At 52.6% G+C, this 20,565-nt stretch overlaps 1 long non-coding RNA gene across 3 annotated transcripts; it reads left to right on the top strand.

The window, feature by feature from the left end:
• The first annotated feature begins 278 nt into the window (after positions 1–278).
• LOC109502047 lies at positions 279–13,506 on the top strand. Of its 3 annotated transcripts, XR_002160380.3 has the most exons (5): positions 279–1,241; positions 1,406–1,538; positions 2,094–2,389; positions 13,163–13,277; positions 13,445–13,506. It is a non-coding gene; the product is annotated as an uncharacterized LOC109502047 (long non-coding RNA). The 3 variants fall into 3 exon arrangements; XR_002160381.3 differs by having other exon boundaries at positions 279–1,538; positions 2,173–2,389; XR_002160379.3 differs by having other exon boundaries at positions 279–1,538.
• The last annotated feature ends 7,059 nt before the right edge of the window (positions 13,507–20,565 follow it).

Here is a 20,565-nt window from a genome sequence, read left to right as displayed (position 1 = left end):
ATGCGGAAAGGGACAGCGACGCTTTAATATCTTGCCACGGGAAGGATCTGGCAGTGACGGATGGTGTGTTTTCTGTTCTTACCTCGGAAGCGGTCCCCTGATAGCCTCTCCTGTAGCAGCACCAGCTTCCGTGCACTTCATAAATTCTCTGGCAGCCCAGCCGACGGCCCCGTGTACTTTTATTACTGGAGGCTAATTGCCCCGTCTCCGTCTGCTCCTGGGACGGAGAAGGCTTCTGCGGGCGGGGGGAGGGAGGGTGGCGCTCTGGGGGAGGAAGCCTCTCGGTTCCGGCATGGCAGTGGGGAAGAGTACGGAAACCAGGCCGAGGCATCAGAGCAGGTGTCTGCCGAGCGCTCCCTGCTCGCTCAGCAAAAGGCGAAGCAGCCACATGCGTCTGTCACTTAACCTTGGGGGCAACTTGCCAAGGAGGTGGTGTCATTGAACCATTTTCCAGACGAGGAAGCTGAGGGAGAGGTGGCTTGCCCGAGGTCACACAGCTAGTGGGAGCCAGAGCAGAGGCTCAACCCAGGCCGCCTGAGCTGCAGTGCCTCTGAAGCCAGGAAATCGTACGTACAGAAGGCGGCGCGGAGGCGGCAGCGGGCAGGTTTTTAAGATGGCTGCCAGGGGTACACCCTTACAGGTCTCGTCCCTTCAAGTGGGCGGGACTCAGAGTATGATGAGACGTCACTCCGTGGATAGGTTACATGCGACGGCAAGGTGAAGTGACCCGGCAGATGTGACCGAAGTCTCTACTTGGCGGCCTTTAAGTTCGTTAAAAGGGAGATGGTTCTGGGGGGGCCTGACCTAATCAGGTGAGCGCTTTAGCTGAAAAGCCTAGAAGTCAGAGAAGAAAAAAGTCAGAGAGATTTGAAGCAGCAGATACTCCTCTGTTGACCTTGAGAAAATAAGCTGCCATATTGTGGGGGGGGGGGGAATCACATGGAAAGGAAGGGCAGGTGACCCCTAGGGGTTGAGGGTCTTAGTCCTACAACTGCAAGTTGCTGAATTCGTATGACAACCAGTGCATTGGGAAGAGGGACCCTGAGTTTATGACGCGAGAGCTATTGTGCGAGGTCATAAAGAGCATGTGGTCACCAGTTGACCTTCAGGCTGGTCAGCCAATGGACACTCATCACTCCCTCCCCCGTCCTTGGACGGTACATTCTGCTTGCCTCCCCCATTCCCAGAGGCTGCCCCAAAGATACAGCCTTGAGATAGCTTGTGTTGACAGCCTGTGGCTGGTATGTGTGATTGAACCCAGTTAAGGCCTCTATATAAAGCTTTGAGATTTGGTGGGGGAGTGGGGAGATCCGCTCGTCTCGGGGTGCCCCCTTGCTCATTGGAACTGCCACCCACCAATCTGGGGTGGTATCCTTGTTTCTTCGCCCTCTCCGTGCCCTTCAAGTGTGGGGGCCAGATTCAGATGGCATCCGAGGAGCTCCCAGCCCTGGCTGCCACCTTGATTTCAGCCTAGTGAGACCCTGAGCAGGGGACCCAGCTAACCTGGACCTTGGCTCTCGACCTTTGGAAACTGCAAGGTAATCATTTGTGTTGTTGCCAGCCTGCCGAATTGGTGGTGATTTGTTATGCAGCGTAGATCACTGATGCACATGCAAATTAATGCAAACTAGAGACCAGAAGGCACAGGGTCTTTGCACGGTAGGTGCTTAGTGAGCGCATCTCTGCCCTCCCCTTCGTCCCAGAAGCTATGTGTCTCGAGCAAGGGCCGGGGGTAGACATGAGGGCAGGTGTGTTCAGGAGCACTTGGCTTCTCCGTCGATGGTGTCAGGTAGCCCCAGGCCCTTGTTACTTAAGAAAAGTCAGCTGAGGTTGGATTCCTTCCCCCAGCTCCCAAAGGCTCTTAAGAAGCCACCGCAGTCACACGATCCCATAACTTCTCCCCCTGTAGGCAGAGAGGCTTAGAAATGAAAATATTTTGTCTCTTTCACACGGTGGGGGAGTGTGGGGGTGTTGGAGTGTTCGGCTGTAATACACGGCTCCGTAGGCAGCCCTATTACCAGTCCCTAAAATATGCAGTTGGGGGAAAATGGGTAATGAGATGAGGTTTGGAGACCGAGCTCTGCGTGGCTTAGGATGCAGCCAGAAGACAGAAAGGGAGTCCTACACATCAAAAGTGGAAGCGAAAACGTAGCAATGACGTCCTTTGAACAGACACCCTAATCATCTTTCCGAGGCTGCGTGCCGGGTTGCCACGGGGCATGTGTGTTAAGAATGGCACCCTCTGCTGCTTCTGTTCCGGCAAGTCACAGCTTCAAAGCCCCTCCATGTGCTCGTCAAGACCCAGTCTCACCAGGCAGAAGAAAGGACTCTTAAGGACTCCAGGATGCTGTGTTCTAAGCTGGAAGCAGAGTCCTGCTGTCACAAATGAGTGAGTCTCCGGGGGCCCGACGAGGGGTCCGCAGGGCTGGGCTCTGTCCCACCTTCCCAGACCTCGGCATGAGACCACAGGGCACCTGTCGTCTCTTCCTCATTGTCTACCTGATCTCTTCTTGTTCATCTGTGGGGACCATCTCCTCCGGGAAGCCTCCCTGAGTGCAGTCTGGGTCAGCCTCCTTGGCCAGGGTCCTGTTGCCCACCGGACTTTGCCTTCAGAGCAACTGTGATTGACAACCTATCCGACTTGATTGTTGGACTCTTAAGTTTCGGGAGGGTGGGACTAGTGCCTGTGTGGCTCATTGTTATACGCCAGCATCCAGTCCAATGGCGGGTAGGTAGGAGGAATATTTGTAAAGTCAGCAAATGAAGAAAATGCGGGGAAAGTGGGTAAGGGGTTGGGCAAGCCTGCTAAGGAGGGGTTGCCTTGAAGGTTTTTGGGAACCTCCCACCTTTCTTTTCCACCCCTATTTTGAACCAGAGGTGAGTCCAACCTCCCTTGTTTTACCAAGAGGGAAACCAAAGCCCAGAGAGGGAAGAGACTTCTTCAAGTTCACACAGCAATCTGACAACACGGATCTGGATCCAGAACCATGCAAATGATTGCTCTGTTATATCACCTTGTCTTAGTGAAGGTCAGAGAAAGGGAGGTGGAACAGACCAGTGGGACATCCTGGGCATTTGCATCAAGGCACAGTGACAGATTGGTCTGTCTCTGATGGAGGGTCCATTTTCTTTCTAGAAGTGTATGGCTAATGCTTAATAGGGTTGCGACAAGGTTGAGGTCATTGGTGTTCCTGGGGCACCAAATTTAAGGAGATATTCACTCTTGGGTATTTCCCAGTCTCTGAGAGTGAGCCCCTCACTAGAGTTTGTGCCCTCAGCACTTCTCTGACCTCACCTTCGTTCTGACCCTGACACATGGTGTCTTAGTAACATGGGGTGATGCTAAAGGATTGCAGACTTAAAGATAAGGCCAGATATCAGCATCTCAGGAAGATCTATCCATCTATCCTTCCATCCATCTATCTGTCCATCCTCCCTCCCTCCCTCCCTTCCTACCTTCCTTCCTTCCATCCTTCTATCTGTCCTTCCTCCCTTCCTCCCTTCCTTCCTTCTATCTGTCCTTCCTTCCTTCCTTCCTTCCTTCCTTCCTTCCTTCCTTCCTTCCTTCCTTCCTTCCTTTTATCTGTTTTTCCTTCCTTCCTCCCTTCCTTCCTTCCTTCCTTCCTTCCTTCCTTCCTTCCTTCCTTCCTTCCTTCCTTCTTTCCTTCCTTCCATTCTTCTATCCATCTGTCCTTCCTTCCTTCCTTCCTTCCTTCCTTCCTTCCTTCCTTCCTTCCTTCCTTCCTTCCTTCCTTCTTCTTCTGCCTCTTGTCATCTTTTTCCTTCTCCTCCTTCACCATCATCATCATCATTATCCTCCTCCTCCTCCTCCTCATCTATCCACATATATATATTTACTCTGTGTGTCTGTATGTAAAGATCAGTTCCCTTTCTTCTCGATGATGAAATTTACCTCATTACTTGTTCATCTCTGGGCCTTTGCACATGCTGTCCTCACTTCCTAGCCTACGTTTCCCTCCGCTTTCAGAAGTTGGTTCCTCTTTATTTTGCAGGCTCAGTTCTGGCCAGTGTCTCCTCCTGTGGTTGACATTTCCACCCACGCAGCATCTGCTCTCCTAGCAGCACCTAAGTTTTTGTTGAGAACCCCTGTCTCCTAAGACGTTCTACTGTCACCCAGTCGGGGAGCAGACGTGGGGCCCAAGGCAGGCAGCCAGACTCTGCCCTTCCTCGCCCCACTTCCCAGGACTGTCTTGAGTAGAGAGGGAGGAAAGAAAGGGAGAACACGTCGTTGGAAGGCGCTCACTCCTGCAGCTTCACTGGGAGTGATTTCTGCTGCTAGACACTGGGACGACCCCAGTCTGGACCCCCTCTGAACTCTAGCTGCCCTCCCACTTTCAACGTACCCCCCGCCCCTCTAACATGCCCTTTACCCCGAGGCACACGGAGGTGGTCTTCCTTGCTTGCCCAGAGGCTCCCGACAGACAGACCTCTTCAGAGAGGACTTCTTCCTTCCCGGATGCCTCGGCCTCCTCTTTGTGTCTTAGAAGCGGTCTGCACAACTTGTGTTTATTTAACTTATGCCTGCGTGCTTTTTGGTTTCTATTTATGACTGCGTTGTGTTTCTGTCTGTCTGTCTGTCTCTTCCGGTGGGACGTGAACCATAAGTGTTCTGAAGGCAGGAGTGCCGTCTGTCTGATCGCCGTTTCCTCGGTGCCTGCACAGAGTAGCCGCTCAACACGTATTTATTTAACTATGGTGAAAATTTGAAGGGACTGTCAAGGAAGTGCGTTCTCCCAAAGCCTCCTCTCAGCTGTGGGGTCAGGGCACCTCACCTTCCGAACCTCGGCCCTCTCACTTTCTGTCCTATAGTCCTGTTTCCTTCTTGCAGTATTTATGCAGTTGCAGACCTAAAGCTGCTTTAGGGGCACAAAAGCCATGGAAGGTTGGAGTCAGAAGTGCCAGCTCTGGAGGCAGAGAGACCCGAGCCCTGGTGCCACCGTCTCTGCCCTCTTCTTCTCTGCGAGGCCTTGAGCCTCAGTATTCTCATTCTTAAAATGGGAATAATAGCAGTGCCATCAAAGGGTTGTGCGAGGAGTAAATTAGGCAGAGAGGTAAGGAGTTTAGTATAGTATGTGGTACGTGGGAAGCATTCAATAAATATTTGTTGAATAAGAATGAACTGGTGAATGAAGTTTGAAACAGTATCTGTACTTGGAAGAGAATGTTCTCCCTTAGAATTCTGATGAGCCATAATGCATCTGAAATGCATGCTGTCGTCACCGTCCTCTTGTTCCTCAGGTCCCCCTCCCCCCTCTCCACCTGGATAATCACGGGGAGCTATTTTTACATCTGACGTAGTGGAAAAGTAGCAGATTAACAACTCTAGAGATGTACATGGCTTCTATTAATATTAAACAGGGTATTAATTTTACCAGCACTGAAACATTAAACATGTATATCCATTAGTGGTCATTATTTTAATCTCCAGAAGCTGCCTAGCGTATTCCAGGAATAGGTCTGACCCATTCTTCTCTACTTCCTTTTCCTAAATTCACTGGTGAATCAGGGATCATGGTTTTTATTTCCCTGAGGGGACATAGATAATTATAAACTCATAGTTGTTAAGGGAGAAAGTCTGAGAAATCATCACATTCAACTGCCTTATTCAATACCACAAGTCCCTCAAGACCAGACTTCAGCATGTGGAGTACCTTCTGAAAGTGGTCTTCCTAAGACACCCCCCCCGCCCCCCCGGGGCTGCCTCCCTGATGCGCTGGCTCTGAGCACCAGCTCTTGACGGTAATTGGTAGACATCCCCATCTCGACTGCTAATGACACAGTCAATGGATCTAGCTCAGCACCTTTGGAATGACAGTAAGAAGGACCTATACTAGTTGATAATGATGAGACGCATGGTGTGGGTTGAGTGATGGGCAACTTACCGAGCAGTAATATGGGACATCCAACAATGGCTCGTAATCTATAGAACAGTAGTGACTTCAACTCCCAGTTGCTCCTCAGCCAGAAGCTACTGAAACCCTCAAGGTGGGCCTGAGGGACAAATGTTGCCCAGTGGTTAAGGATGGCCTCTGGTGTCAGACCATGTGTGTTTAAATCTTGGTTACACAGCAGGCGATCGGACATCAGACAGCACAAGACAGTGATTCCCGAGAGAGCATGCAAACACCGAGCAGAGCCAAATGATTAGCCCAACTCACTGCCTGGAGAGCTCCTAAGACAGCCTGGGAGCAAGAGCCCAGGCTGAGTCTGGCGGTATTCCCGAGTTGTGGAGGTTGAGCTGGGAGTCTGGGGAGATCGAGGCAGCTGAATTATGCAGGGCGAGTACCCACAGTACCAGAGAGGAAAGCACTGCTTAGGGAAAAAAGCTGCAGAGTATTCAGCTAAGTACCAATCAGTGCGTGTACGTGAGTAGTCAGACCTGGAGGAAGACACCACCTGAACAGAAGGAACGATGCTTGAACCTCACACAGAACCAGATACCTTTCGTGTTCCCACCGGCAACGGTGGAAAGATTTAGAATTCCCAAGACATGCAGTAGTTTACTGAGAAAAAACTTGCCTCAGCTGTGTGGAAAATTAGCCCAAGGCCTTCGCTGCTCTAGCCCCACTTAAAAATGCTTAAAAGAAAGTCTTCACAGGACCAAAAAATCTTTCCAGGTAATTCAATCACACCCTAGTACAAACTCAGGAATATTTATAGAAACGCAGTGATATCCAGCACTCAATAAAGTAAAATTTGCATTGTCGCTTAATAAAAAATCACCAGGCTTTCAAAGAAACAAAAAACCACTATCAATAGTGAGAATAGTCAGTCGATAGGTGCAGATGCAGAAATGACGCATATAATGGAACCAGTAGGAAAGGACATTAGAATTGTCATTATAATGACACTTTCCACATCAAGAAAGTAAAGGAAAGCTTGAGTGTGTTAAGTGGAGAAATGGAAAACCAATATTGAACTTCTAGAGGTGGAAAGTATAATGTCTGAGATGAGAAACACACTCGATGAGATGAACAACAGGTTAGACACTGTAGAAGAAAAGATTAGTAAACTTGAAGACGGCAAGAGAAAATATAAAAAATGGAATGCAGAGAAAAAATGATTGAAATAAGTGGACAGAGAATCAACTTCAACGGACTAATATATGTGTAATTGGAGTCCTTGAAGAGAGGGTTGGGGGAGAAGAAAATATGTTTGAAAGAATTAATGGGTGAAAATGTCAAGTTTGATGCCAACCATAAACCCAGAGATCCGAGAATACCAAAGAACGCCAAGCGCGTGCACACACACACACACACACAAAGACGAAAACTACATCATCAAGACAAGTCATAATCAAGTTGCTTAAAACCAATGAAAAAAGGGAAAAATTTAAAAACAGCCAGAGGGAAAATACAAAAAAGCAGCCACAGATGAAAGATGCATTATGTAGAGAGGAAAAAGCCAAGAACGAGGGCAGACTTCTAGTCAGTAACAATGCCACCCAGGGCATAATGGGTAACACCTGCAAAGTACTTAAGGAGAGAACAGTTGTCAGTCTAGAATTCTGTACTTGCCAACAATATGGTTCAAACATTACGGGAAAGAATTTGAGAGGCAAAAAGCTTAAAGAATTTATTGCTATCAGATTATCACTATAAGAAATGTTAAAGGGAGTCTTTTGGACAGGAAGAAAATAATACCAGATGGAGATCTGGATTTTTAATTTTTTTTTTCAACGTTTATTTATTTTTGGGACAGAGAGAGACAGAGCATGAACGGGGGAGGGGCAGAGAGAGAGGGAGACACAGAATGGGAAACAGGCTCCAGGCTCCGAGCCATCAGCCCAGAGCCCGACGCGGGGCTCGAACTCACGGACCGCGAGATCGTGACCTGGCTGAAGTCGGACGCTCAACTGACTGCGCCACCCAGGAGCCCCTGGATTTTTTATACAAAGGAATGAAGAGTATCAGAAATGATAAATGTACAGGTAAAAGTGAAACAGTAAAAAATATCTTGTAGGGGCACCTGTGTGGCTTCGTCAGCTAACCATCAGACTCTTGATTTTGGCTCAGGGCATGATCTCAGGTTCATGAGATCAAGCCCGATGTTGGGCTTTGTGCTGACAGTCCTGAGCCTGCTTGGGATCTCTCTCTCCCTCTCTCTCCTCCTCCCTCTCTCAAAAATAAGTCAATAAACATTAAAAATATCTCGTAAATATAATTGACTTTATTAAAAATATTTTTTAATGTTTATTCATTTTTGAGAGAGAGAGAGACAGAGACAGAGACAGAGACAGAGTGTGAGCAGGGGAGGGGCAGAAAGAGAGGGAGACATAGAATCTGAAGCAGGCCCCAGGCTCTGAGCTGTCATCGCAGAGCCCAATGAGGGGCTCGAACTCACAAACCGTGAGATCATGACCTGAGCCGAAGTCGGACTAACAGACTGAGCCACCCAGGTGCCCCTGATTGACTTTAAATAAAAAATAACAACAGTAGAGTAGGAGACTTACAGAATATGTAGCAGAAAATGCATACAAATAACATAAGAGCCAACGGGGGAAATGACAGTGCCTTATTTTAAGATTTTTATACTACATATGAAGTGGCACCATATCATTTGACAGTAATCTATAATAAGTTGCCGATGGGGACACATAAAAAGCAAATAGCAAGATGGTAAATTTGAACCCAGTTCTCCGACATTCTGCCAGTCGTGTGTGATTATTGCACAGCTCCGTGCCCCAGACAGCAGCGTGCTGTCCGCGCGCCAGCACACCCTCAGCACCACTCACTGGTCTTGCTCACGGCAGAGAGCCGTGTCTGTATGTTGGTGACGTCCAGAGGCTCCTCCTCGCGGCCCTGTCTCCCCAGCCCTCCTGCTCTGACCCCTTGCTGCACTTCCGCACCCCGCCATCCGGGTCGGGGAAGAGTCTCAGCCTGTTAGTCTGCAGGTGTCTAAGTCCAAGACACGAGGGTCTTCCTGTGTATTTAGCTGCCACTCGTGGACCCAGAGGGGTTGCTTTCTTTTCTGCACAAAGCTTGTGGCTGGCAGTACCAGGAATGTGCTGTCTCGATCCTGTCTCCTTGACCGCGTATTTCTCAGCTGCCCTGCGTCTCTGGGAAGGCCTCGTAGGGACAGCTACAGGTTTTTTGTGGGAAAAGAACGCAGAGCCTGCTTGCATTGCGTAGGTGCTGAACGTACATCTGTTGAAGGGACTTCGTCATCCCTGAGCCTGTGGGGAGGCTGGTGGCTAAGCGAGTTGCTCGCTGGTCAGAGGCTCAGCTGGGCTTGGGTCTAGGACCTTCTGAGCCCCACTCTGGTGCCACATTCATGCTGGACACGGTCCCTGGCAGTGGTCCGGCTCTGCTCTGCGGTGCCGCTGCTGAGAGGGGGATGGGTACAGCTTTCTGCAGGTATAGCTGGTTCTTGGGGGTGATGGCCCCTCTTTGTGCTGCAGGCCTGGAAGGACCCGTCAGCTGCCTACCCTCCTCCCCGACAGAGGTTTCTGGATCCCTCCAGGCTCCTGGGTCAGACAGCTCCACCCCATCCTTACCTGTCCCACCTTTCCTGGCCCCCTCTTGGAATTAGTAGCTGCCTGGGGGGCCAGCGGTCATTGCTGTTAGTTCCTGCTCTTGGCTGCTGGGTAGCAATGCCCAGGCAGGAGAGTCTCTTCTCTGTTTTCTAAGAACGCAGGGGCTTCCTCCAATCTCCTGACCCCACTCTCCTGATCACCCCCTTCCCCTTGGTGATAAGGGGCAGCTGGGGACACAGCACAAGACCTTCTCCTGTGTGAAGAGCTGCCAGTCTGTGGCTCACGAGTTTTCTGCTGACAACCAGACAAGAGACCTAAGGTGAATGCGCTCCAGAATCCCAACGCATTGGCAATTTTCTCTCCTTAGCTCAGAACACCCCTTGTGCTCCCCCCTCGCCACCAGGGGCCCCCTCAATCCATACCATAAAATGTACAGTGTCAGTTTGTTCGACTAAGGATCCTGCTGAGTATTTAATCCTTATTTAACGCTGATGTTTATTTTATTGTAGAGTTTAAATTAATCAGCCTCAGGATACAAAATTAGATAAGGCAGGGATTTAGTCCCCTGGAATGATTCATTGCACATCAAGCTTTCTTAACTCTTTGGCTGCAGGGGGGAAGTGTCTGTATATTTCCTGGAAGAGCTGCCCCGGGGCTGGCCAAGTGAGCTGCTGTGCTCCCTCCTCACCCGCCTCCCAGCCGGGCATGGTGCGCTCCGATGCAGGGGTTGAAAATACATCTTAGCAGTAAGAAATCCTTACAAAAGGGAAGAGAGATAACATGAAAGTAGGAAAAAGTCCAAAGAACCTAAGATCACCGTTGTTACCATCCGGGCACGTTTCCTTTCATTCTTTATCAGCCCTTTGGAACGATTACGCGGTGTTACGAACACACAAACCCGTGTGGAGAACAATGATATCAAACTTTCCCGTACCTGCCGGCGAAGCTTAATGCATGCCAGCTTTACGACACGTTTGCTGCAGAGTGCATTTTAAGGACATGATACAATGTAGCTTTTATTGATGCTTGACTTACGTGCCCCTTAGGTATTCTACCTGCCTCTTTCCTCCTCGCTGTTCTGAAGTCAGTGTCTCCCCTTTTCACGCGTGTTTTTTACACCGAGTACGCATATGCCCATGAAGGGCGGACAGTCTTTTGTTTGGTTTTGAATTAAAAAAAAACTTTTTTTTTAGGTTTATTTATTATTGAGAGACAGAGAGACACAGAGCGCGAGCAGGGGAGGGTTAGAGAGAGGGGGGAGACACAGAATCCGAAGCAGGCTCCAGGCTCCGAGCTGTCAGCACAGAGCCCGACGCGGGGCTCGAACCCACGGACCGCGAGATCGTGACCTGAGCCGAAGTCGGTCGCCCAACCGACTGAGCCACCCAGGCGCCCCTGTTTGGTTTTGAATTTTTACACAAACAGTGGTCCATACGTATTCTTCTGCATATGCTTTTCCCCTTCACCCTGATTTTTCAGAGGAGTCTAGAGTTCTGCGTCTCTGACAAACAGGTGGTGCTCCCCTGCCCCAGATGCTGCTGACGTCCTGGTCCCCTGGTGAGGTGGGGTCTTGGGACCTGTCCGTCTTTATTTGTGCCGGTGAGACGCAGCCGACCAATGTCCGAGGCTGGGGCGCCCTGTACACTCCCACCTGCAGCTTGCAAACTCGCTCATCTTCCATCAACATTTGTTGTGTACCTCATATTTTGCCCATGGGGTGGGTGTGAGATAATATTTCCTTGCTGTTTTAGGTTGCAGTTCCCTCATTACTATGCAGTGGCATACCCTGTGTTACATTTGTTAGCCTTTTGGGTTTCTTCCTCCATGAATGGTTTCTTTGTCTCTGGCTCATTTTTCTACTGGGTTTTCGGTTTCCCCTTGCTGACCCGTATGATTTTTTTTTTTTTGGCATCTGGAAATCAGTGCTTTTGTGGCCAAATACATTATAAGTATGTCTTCCCTATTTGTGCACTATGATTGTCTTTTAACTTTATTCATGGTCTCCTTTGTCAGATCAAAATTCTACTTTTAAGAGCTGTCAGTATTTTTCTTTCTTTCTTTCTTTTTTAAAAATTTTTAAATGTTGATTTATTTTTGAGAGAGAGACAGAGCACAAGCAGGGGAGGGGCAGAGAGAGAGGGAGACACAGAATCAGAAGCAGGCTCCAGGCTCCGAGCTGTAAGCACAGAGCCCACCATGGGGCTCAAACCCACGGACTGTGAGATCATGACCTGAGTCAAAGCCTGACGCCCAACCGACTGAGCCACCCAGGTGCCCCAATGTTTATTTATTTTTGGGAGAGAGGCAGAGACAGAGTGCAAGCAGGGGAGGGGCAGAGAAAGAGGGAGACACAAAATCCGAAGCAGGCTCCAGGCTCTGACCTGACAGCACAGAACCCAATGTGGGGCTCAAACTCACAAACTGGGAGATCATGACCTGAACTGAAGTTGGACGCTTAACTGACTGAGCCATCCAGGAGCCCCTGTCAATATTTTTCTTTATGGTGTTTGTTTTTTTGTGTTTAATTAAAAAAAAAAACAGGGGCGCCTGGGTGGCGCAGTCGGTTAAGCGTCCGACTTCAGCCAGGTCACGATCTCGCGGTCCGTGAGTTCGAGCCCCGCGTCGGGCTCTGGGCTGATGGCTCGGAGCCTGGAGCCTGTTTCCGATTCTGTGTCTCCCTCTCTCTCTGCCCCTCCCCCATTCATGCTCTGTCTCTCTCTGTCCCAAAAATTAAAAAAAAAAAAAAACAAAAAAAAACCTGTGTCTGTCTACTCTGCTGTTATAAAAACACTGTCCTGCATTTTCTTCTAAAAACTGAAGATTTGTTTTTCACCTTTTATTTGTCATGCTTTAGTCACGTGTTCTGTAGGAAGTGAGGTAGGGATCTGTGTTCGTTAGCTCCTGTGCATAACAATGAGCACAATTCTCGGGATCCCTGCAGAAATGGGCTGGAGTCTGGGCTGGCCAGGCAGTTTGGCTCAGGATACAGCAGGTGTCCTGGTGTCCCTCCTGGGGCCAGGGGCCAGCCAGGGCACGTCCTTCTCATGGCAATGGCAGCAGCACAGAAGGCAAAGGGGGCACGGAGGTCGCTGGAGACCCAGGCTCGGAACTGGCACCTGTCACTACCACCACATTCCATTGACCAAAGCAAGTCACGTGGGCCCAGCAGAAGCCGGGGTGCGGGAAGTTCAAGTGTGGCCCTCATTTCTGCTGGTTGTCACCGTGCACATATCGGAAGGTGCGTTTGCAGAAGGGAGGCACTAAATGGATAGTGGGCTCGAGGGAACGAAGACGGCGTGGGGGGAGCGAGAGGGGACGGACTGTATTTGGCGTGAACGAACTGTCTTCGTGTCGGTCCCTTCCCGTCATCCTCCCTTAGGACGTGATTCATCTCCACTCTCTTAACCGGGCATTCCGGGCGACAGCGGAAAGGTGTGCATCCCTTCTGGCGGAAGGTTTCAGAGGCAGCCTGTGGCCGATCCCGCTTTCCTTTCTCAGCCTCTGGAACTGTGCAGGCAGCTTTGGTAGAAGTGTCCCTCTGTCTGAGTCCCTGGGTGACTATGATGAGCCCCCCCCAACCCCGCCTCTCCCTGTGGTCCTGAGACAGTCATGAAACCCGAGCGGAGCTAGCTGTTGGTTAAGCGCTGAGAATTTTTTACGTTCCAGCAGCATGAATGGCCCGTCCTGACTGACGTGTGGCCCCACCGAATCCCCCACACAGCCCCGTGAGACAAGTGGGTGTTTGCCTTACTTCACAGATGAAGGAAATGAACCTCACGAGGTAAGCCATGAATCCTTGCTCTCACAGCGAGGGATGGCATTGGGATTGGAACCCAGTTCTGTCTAAGTTCAAAAAAGGGGATTAAAATAAATCATTGGGGGGAGGGGGCGGGGGGAGTGCCTGGGTGGCTCAGTTGGCCGAGTGTCTGATTCTTAGTCTTGGCTCAGGTTGTGATCTCATGGCTTCGTGGGTTTGAGCCCCAAGTCGGGCTCTGTGCTGACAGCATGGAGCCTGCTTGGGATTCTCTCTCTCCCCCTCTCTCTGCCCTCCCCCACTCAGACAGATTCTCTGTCTCTCTCAAAATGAATAAATAAACTTAAAAAATTAAAATAAAATGTAAATCATTGACGTGTGGCTCATTGGACGGTGCTGGGGATGTTTCTGGTTCAGAGATAGGAGGATTATAAATCCACACGTCAAGTTTTTCCTTTTGTAAAAACAACCAGAAGTTTCACCTGCAATGATGCCCAAGAAGGTCCTTAAAAAGTGAAAAGGGCCAGGTGGATTGGGCTTCAGTTATCATTCCTGACCCCTGGGACATGCCTCCTGTTACTTTTTTGAGAAGCCAGCCTGGGGCCAGACCTCAACCAGCTGCTGCCTCAGGGGGCAGCCCCACAGAGCACAGGAGTCCGGGGATCACCTCAGGGGTGGCCCCACAGAACCCAGGAGCCTGGGTCACCTCGGGGGTGGCCCCACAGAGCACAGGAGCTTGAGGGTTCACCTCGGGGGCAGCCCTATAGAGCACAGGAGCTTGGGGGGTCACCTTGGGGGCGGCCCTACAGAGCACAGGAGCCCGGGGTTCTGCTCCTGCCAACACACCCGCTTAGCAGGTCCTCACTGAGTGCTGTGTGTGCAGAACGCCACGCTGAGCCTCCGAGATGAATAAGCCTCCGTGTTTGCCTTCGGTTCGCTGGGAGGAAGATGGTCCCCCTCCTCCGGGCCAGCTTCCTTCCGCAGCCCCCGAGCAGGTGCTTCTCCTGTGCATTTTCCTAGAGCCCCGCGCGGCTCTCTGTGCTGTTTGTGCTGCCTCTTCCCTCTGCTCAGATGGCGCGCTCCCTCCCTGTGGGCACAGAGCGGAGAGTCCACCTCCGGTCCCCCGTCTCACCGGTCCTGCGCATAGTAGGTACCCAGCAGACACCTGGGGCGGGGGAGAAGGAAGCACACGATGTACCCCTGTCTGCTCTGCTGCCCCCCTGTGCACACAGGTGCACGCGTGCGCACACAGGGCAAACGGGTGCGCACACCTGTGGACACAAACACGCGACGTGTGAGCACGTGTATCCGTGCTGCACACGCACACACAGGTGCACAGCCCTGCTGATGGCTGACGGCTGGGGGGAGGGGACCTGGTCCTTGGGGCCGTTTTTCCCTCTGGGTGACGGTGCTTCGACTTCCTGACTGTCCACACCAGCAGCCAATAAGAAGAACCCTCTCTGCTTAATTGCGGGCTCTTCTGGACCTTTCATTCATATTTTATAAGCAGGTGTTTATTTTCCTGGGCAGTCTCGATTCTGCCATCAAATGCCTGGTTCTGAGGCCAGGGGCGCTCTGAGATCGCCGATTTGGCTGACCACTTTACGAGGCTTGTGCGTTCTGGCTGAATCCTGCTGGCTCTGATGAGCCCTGAGAGCTGAGGCCCAGCACCCGCCGTTCATGCTCTGTCCTGAAGACGTGGTCCTCTGAGCCACCAGCTGCTTGTCGTGGACACCGTGACACCCGCTTTCCACGAGCCACACACCCTGCCCAGGGCCGGGCCTCTCAGCCCCTCACCCCAGCACACCCGTCTCTGTGCACCAGGGCAGGACCCCGGCAAGGGGTGCTCGGGGGGTTGGGGAAGAAGCACGAGTGGTCTTGGCATGCTGCTCTGGGAGGAGAAGTGGTGGCCGGGTGCCCCCGTCGTTAGCTGGGGTCAGGTCACCTACTGAGGCATTTGGAAAAATGGGTAATGAACAGTCCCGCAACCCGGGAGCCGGAGTGTCTGTGCTCCAGTCCGGGAAGAACCCTGGGGTCCCGGGAACTGTGCCTTGTCAGAGGCCACTGGGGAGGCAGCCTGACACCCCCACAGGGCTTCGCGGCTGTGCGGTGGAGGGGGGGACCGCTCCTCACACGTGATTAGAAGCATCCAGGAGACGTTTATAATCGAAATACTCAGGGCCTTGGGAAGTCCGGCCCCGCGAATGCAAGGTCAAAGGCATCCTCAAAGCAGCCCTTAGGCACGGGGCCCTGGCAAGGCTGTGGAATGCAGCTTCCGGGAAAAGGGGCTCGTGGCATGCGGGACTGTGGTGGGGAAGACGCCGGCTTTGGGCACAGGCAGCACTGGGCCCTCATCTTGGCTTCTGGAACGATTTGCTCCCGGCCGTTTTGTCACTGAGCCCTGGCCTCAGTCCTCTGCTCCTGGATGTGGGCCGGACCACCTGCTCTGCCGGGCCGTCCTGGAAGCACCTGGCACTCGAGGGGTCCAGGTGAGAACAGAGCTTTGGAGTCAGGCAGTGTGGACCTGGCCTGAGAGCAAGCTGTCTACGCCTCTGTGAGGGGAGTGAGTGTTCCTCCTTCCTTCCAGGGCCGGCCAGGATTTTCCTCCTCGGTCATCCCCCTGACTGATGTTTGCCGCAAGCCAGGGCCCCAGGAGGGGTGCGGGGTGGGAGGCTGGGGGCTGGAGCCAGGGCCTTGGCTCTTGTGTCCAGCTGGAAGGCAGCAGTGGTGTTAAGGCTTCTCGTGGGTCCCTGGAGCGGGCCCCAGGCAGCTCATGATCACTAATTTCCCTAGTAATTATGGTCACAGCAATCATCATGAAGGTTCATTTGCGCTTAATGTGAATGTGCACCACGTGTCATTTGCAGGGGTCGAGAGAGTGCTTAGGGCCCAGGGGGAGGAGGTGGCTCCTGGCAGGGACAGGTTGTCTTACAGAGTCTGTGGTTGGGGTGGGGGTGTTGACCGAATTTCCCCGGAGGTAAGAGGGCAGGCGTATGGGGGGGGGGGAGAGAGAGAGAGAGAGAGATTGAGCTCACATACCCAATACTGGGATGCATGGGAAATTCTCAGGCAAAGACTCACTTCCCCCCAGCACCACGAGGCCCCAGATGCTGTTGCAGATGTGGCCAGAAGCAGGAGAGGGAGTTGGCTCTGGGGTTCACCACATGCCTGGCAGGAGCCCAGAACATTCACCGAGGGGTGCGCAGCTCGACGTGTGTGTTCGGGTGTGAGATGGCAGTTAGAAGCTGTGCAGCCCACGCAGATCTGAGCAGTGGGTCCTGGGGGTCAGCACGGGGTCAGGACGAGGAGGATGTACGTCTGGCCTCGTGCTGTTGTCACTCACTAAACCTGCGTGACATTTTATCTATTATCTCTCTCTCTCTCTCTCTCTCTATCATCTATCTATCTATCTATCTATCTATCTATCTATCATCTATCTATGTATCTATCATCAATCTCTATCTGTCATCACCTATCGTTTATTTTGAGAGAGAGCATGCACACTCCTGCGGGAGAGAGGGGCAGAGAGAGGAAGAGGGAGAATCCCAAGCAGGCAAGCTGTTAGCACAGAACCTGACATGGGTTTCAAACCCACAAACCCAGCGATCATGACCTGAGCCAAAACCAAGAGTCGGTCGCCAGGCCGACTGAGCCACCCAGGTGCCCCCCGAGAACATTTTAGAGGTGAGGGTCTGGAGGCTCAGGGAAGTGGGATGTCCCTCCAAAGCCACACCACACTAAGTGCAGGAGGTGACATTGGAACCATGTCTGTCTGGGATTGTCATGCCAGAACCGCTGGCCTCCCCCGGGGACGGATGATAGGAGGCAGCTGGTGGATGGCAGATGTGACCACCGTGTCTGGCTCTGGACCCTGCGGGCTGGCTGCCCGGAGGCCTTGCAGGGGTGGGGCCAGCAGAGCAGGGGCCAAAGCAGTCAGGGCCACCGGTGGGGTGGGCCCTGGGCCGCGGGACTGGCCGTTGGGTGAATTTGAGGCCGAGCCCGGAGTTGCTACCCTGGATTGAACTATGTCCTCCCTCACCCCTCAACCCACACATTTCAATTCTTCACCCCCAGAGCTCAGAATGTGACCCTCTTTGGAAATAGGGTCGTTGCAGGCAACAGTTAATATGAGGTCATGCTGGAGGAAGGTGGCCCATCTCCCACAGGACTGGTGTCCTTATAGAGGGGAAATTCGGACACAGAGACACGCACACAGGAGAACTCCACGTGGAGCCTGAGTGAGGCTTGTACAGCCAGGGACTCCATGGATGGCCAGCAAACCCCCAACAGCCGGGGCCAGGCCCGGAACAGACTCTCCCTGAGAACCTCCGGAAGGAACCGGACTTACTGACGCCTTGATCTTGGACTTGTGGCCTCCAGAACGGTGAGGCGGTAAACTCCTGGTGTTTAAATCACTCAGTCCGTGGTTCTTTGTTCCGACAGCCCCAGTAACTAAGGTCCAGCTGGGGGTGGGCTCTGCCCGAGGGCGGGAGAGGCCAGGCGATGCCGTCCACGTCTGAGCGGAAGCTTTCAGGGCCGCTTCAGCCGTTCCGTCCCCGGCCTGCGTCCTTCTGCCATGAGGTGGTGCTCCTGCAGCCTGGATCCTGGGGGAAGGAGCCTCGGCCAACGTGCGACACAACACGGAGTGCACCCCTGATGCAGCTGTGAAGTTCGGCAGCCGTGACGGCTGCCCGGTCTGCAGGTGGTGACCAACGGAAGGCCAAGGCCCCTGCTTGCGAGGTTGGGGGTCAGGGTGCCGGGAGATCCCCGGATTCGGTCCCCCTGGGTCCTCCTGTCCTTGCTACGGGTGGACTTAGGCCTCCTGGAGGGCGGGCCCGGGCTGGGCCACAGGGCACATTCGGTGAAGACTTACCGGGAGGCGGGAGGAAGGCTCTTGCAGCAGACGAGGCCGTTCCTGTCCCAGGCAGTTGTCGCCCAGGGGCCAAGACTGTTTTGTAAGAGCAGCGTGATTTATTCATGTGCTAATCCATGCTGTCTCCTCAGGGCTCTGTGTTCCTACCTGCAGGCCTCTGGGCTTTCCGTTGGATTCAAGAGTCTCTGCTAAATCCTTAAACAGAACCGCAGGAGGGCCCCCTGCGTGGCACAGCTGGTTGAGCGTGCGAGGCTGATTTCTGCTGGGTTCATGGGATCAAACCCTGCATCTGGCTCTGCTCTGAAAGTTCGGAACCTGCTCGGGATTCTCTCTCTCTCTCCCTCTCTCTCTGACCCTTCCTTGCTCTCTCTCTTTCTCTCAAAATAAATAAATACACATTAAAAAAAAAAACACAGGAAGCCGGCCCCAGGGCCAGCGGGCTCCCCACCCGCCTGTGGGGATGTGAGATCAGGTGCAAACCGCCTCCGTGCCGTGGGTGTGTCTGATCATTCATTTACTTGCTTAGCGGATCTTCCCCGAGCACCTGCTGTGCGTCCGGCACTGTCCTGGGTGCTAGGCGTACCGTGGTGACGGAGACAGGTGAGACCCCTGGGCTTAGACAGTTCCATTCTCATGGAAGATGCAGGCCACGGAAAAATAAAGATGATTTTATCAAGTGACAAGTGCTGAGGGGAGAACAGATCAGGGCATTGGAATCTGTGAGGTTAGGAAAGAGGGAGGGTGAGACCAGCATGGAGACTGTACCGGTGGGGGCTGGCCAGCCCTGAGGTGACCTCCAGGAAGAGCATTTTAGGGAGAAGGAACAGCAAGTGAAAGGTCTGGGTGGGAGCGCGCCTTGAGGCGGGCGTGGCCGAGCTGTAGGGACTGCGGGGGTCACCACACAGCAGCTGAGGGACCCCCACTCTTGGGCTTTAGCCTACAGAAGCACCCACACCCCTGGAGGGGGCCTGGCTGGGAAGGGACAGGATTCACAGCAGGGGAGGGTTTCCCCAGAAGGGGTAGAGGAAGGACTGTTTCATGAGAGAGATTCATAGTGGCCACCTTCTGTGGGGTCTCCATGTGCGCCATGCCCGGTCCTAATACTTGTTTTGTTTAATCCCTGCACCGATGGAAAGTAGCAGAGTGGAGGAACACAGACCCTGATGCCACTCAGTCCTTCCAGTGGCCTGGAAAGTTCTCTTCCTTTCTCTCCCTTCAGTGTCCTCATCTGGCAGATGGGCTGATGATGTTCCTGCCCCAGTGGGTTGCTGCTGGGGGGGGACACATCAAGTTCACGTTTAGGGCGGCTGCGGGCACTGAACACTACTAGCCCACTTTCCAGATGAGCAGAGTGGGGAACAGAGAGGGGAATTATGCCACGTGCCCAAGGTTACCTGGCCAGCTAGTGGCCAAGTCAGCATCGAGCCCAGGTCATCTGGTCCCACCGGAGCCACTCACCCACCTGTTATACTCTGATGCGCCATTTTCCACGGTGATGGCGTTACCACTGGAACGGAAGCCGTGGTCCCCGTGTTGCCTCTGCCTCCTCTTGGGGCTGCTCTTGTGTGCCCCCCGTCTCCTCTTTCCTGGGCCCCCATGTCGCTCAGCCCCACAGGTAGATTCTTTAGAAGTCCCCTTTGGGTATGCTCTTTCCCCCCACTGCTGCCCTGCTGCCCACTCCTCTCCTCCCTCCACACCCCATGGGAAACACGGGGCAGGATGATGGTGCATAAACTCAGAAGTCAGTCCTCAGCACCTATCTCACAAGCTGAATGAAATCGGGGGCCTGAGAATCTTTGCTGCATAATTAGTCTAGGATGAGAATAAGTCTCAAAGTGAGAGATAACTGAAGACTTATCCAGTTTCTCATCCTGAGTCCATCTTTCAGGGCCGTAATCTTGTGGGGTTGCAAATATGTATTTTTTCGGGGGCCAGACAGTCACATGAATGAGTGGATCGAACCTGCTTTGATACAATAGGTAGTTGTGGAAAAGTGAGTAATGTGACCAAATACAAAATATTTGTGCTAAGTTTCAGTCTTGGACCACCATTAGAGACCCCTGGCAGATAGGGAATGGGTTGGGGGAGCTCACCCCCCACAGGGATGTTGTACAAGACTGTGAGCCCTAAGTCAAGGAACCTGGCAGTGGGGATCAGCATTGTCCATGTATTGGGGGATTGATCGAGTATATGGGGGCAGACAGTCACAAATATTTTGGCTGAGGGCTGTGTTGAAGAAGCTTAAGCCATGGTCCATCCTTGGGTTGACATTTTGATGGACAGACCACAGATGGACCTCTGAGTGCTCTGAGAAGGGAACAGTGTGACTCACAATGGAGGGTGAAATATCAAAACTGGTCCTAGGCAGGATTACCTGGGCACAAGGGGCCTGTGGCCTCCAGCTTCCTCTCTCTCTCACGCGATGTCTCTGGCTGACGTGCT

Source organism: Felis catus, chromosome C1, assembly GCF_018350175.1.
Source record: "Felis catus isolate Fca126 chromosome C1, F.catus_Fca126_mat1.0, whole genome shotgun sequence".
NCBI lineage: Eukaryota > Metazoa > Chordata > Mammalia > Carnivora > Felidae > Felis > Felis catus.
Note: the sequence above shows the minus strand (reverse complement) of the source record. Positions and strands in the feature narration are given on the sequence as shown.